The 1,401-nt window shown below is 34.0% G+C and overlaps 1 pseudogene; it reads right to left on the reverse strand.

The window, feature by feature from the left end:
• LOC105556219 lies at nt 1–1,325 on the reverse strand (annotated as a pseudogene).
• Nucleotides 1,326–1,401: the final 76 nt, after the last annotated feature.

The raw sequence follows: 1,401 nt of genomic DNA on the forward strand, positions 1-1,401 counted from the left end.
ACCAGAATTTTTAAAATTAATTAAGAGCTGATGAATCGACAAAGACATAATTTCACGTTCTTTTATTATAAAATGGTGCCTTGTTAATTGGCTATCTAGCTGCTTTTCTTCAGCAATTCTTAAAAGATCCTGGAAAAATTGCTGCCCAGTATTAGACACAGAGGAACAACTAGTTGAAGTTGATGGACCAGCAGAAATACACGAGGTAGGCTTATTAAATTCTTTGACTTCAATAAATTTTTTGACAGTCCCTACTCCAGCTAAGGATGATTTTCTCCAATAACACTCTCCTTCGGTGACTGATGGATGTTCGTTTCGACGATGAATCCACATTAAGAACGCAATACCATGTTTGCAACCACCTATGCAACAAGATAAAAAAGAACATTATAATTCAGAAAATTTTATGAAAAGTCAGAAATATTTTTTCACTAGATCAATTTATCACACTTAGGGCCAGTTCCACAAACGTCGGTTAACTGTTAACCAGAGTTCAGTCAACGCCCTATCTTTTTCTATCTTGTTCTCTAAGAAGAGACAGAGGATCAGTTAACCTTCGGTTAACTGCTAACCAAAGGTTAATTGATCCGCTGTCTCTTCTTAAATAATAAGATGAAAAACATAGGGAGTCGACTGAACCCTAGTTAACAGTTAACCGATGTTTGTGAAACTGGCCCTTAATCAAATTTACCATTTGCTGCTGCACAATCATGACACTGAACGTCAATAATTTTGTCATTATCTTCATCTATTGTTAATGTCACTGCATAACCTTTTTCTCGTACTCGATGTTCAGGACAAACTCTACATTTGACAGTACAGATTGGCCCATCTCGTTTGAGACATACATAACCTATTGCTTGGTCTCCATAGTTTTCTCGAGATGATCTATAACAAATTGTTCTTCAATAATTTTATTGATAACTAGCGTAATTGCCGATAAGCGAGAAATGAAAACAGTATAATACTCACGTTGCTAGCTTTTTGTTGCGTATTTCCACAGAGTTAAAATCATCACTGTTTTTTATGAACTCACATATCATGAACATATCAATTGTTGGTATATTACGAGCATCAGCTTTGACGAAGCCAGAATCAAGTTTGTTTGCCATTATTGTAATAATAATCAGTAAAGAATCTTTCAACAATTATATACAAACTGAGACACACAGGGATGACACGCAGAGAATGGACGCGCGCGAAGAGGCACTTACATTATGACGTCACACCAATAGCGAAGCGTTTCAGATCACGTGATAATATTTGAATATTTCTACTTTATTTTTTACAATAACAATGGACGAAAAAAATTTTTTTATATACTTAATAATTATTAACGACATTGAACTTTATAAAAATGATAAAAGTTCTTTTTTTTAAATTTGATGATATAACCCTATT

This window comes from Vollenhovia emeryi, unplaced genomic scaffold (assembly GCF_000949405.1).
Source record: "Vollenhovia emeryi isolate VEMERY1.0 unplaced genomic scaffold, V.emery_V1.0 DF948998.1, whole genome shotgun sequence".
Classification (NCBI taxonomy): Eukaryota; Metazoa; Arthropoda; class Insecta; order Hymenoptera; family Formicidae; genus Vollenhovia; species Vollenhovia emeryi.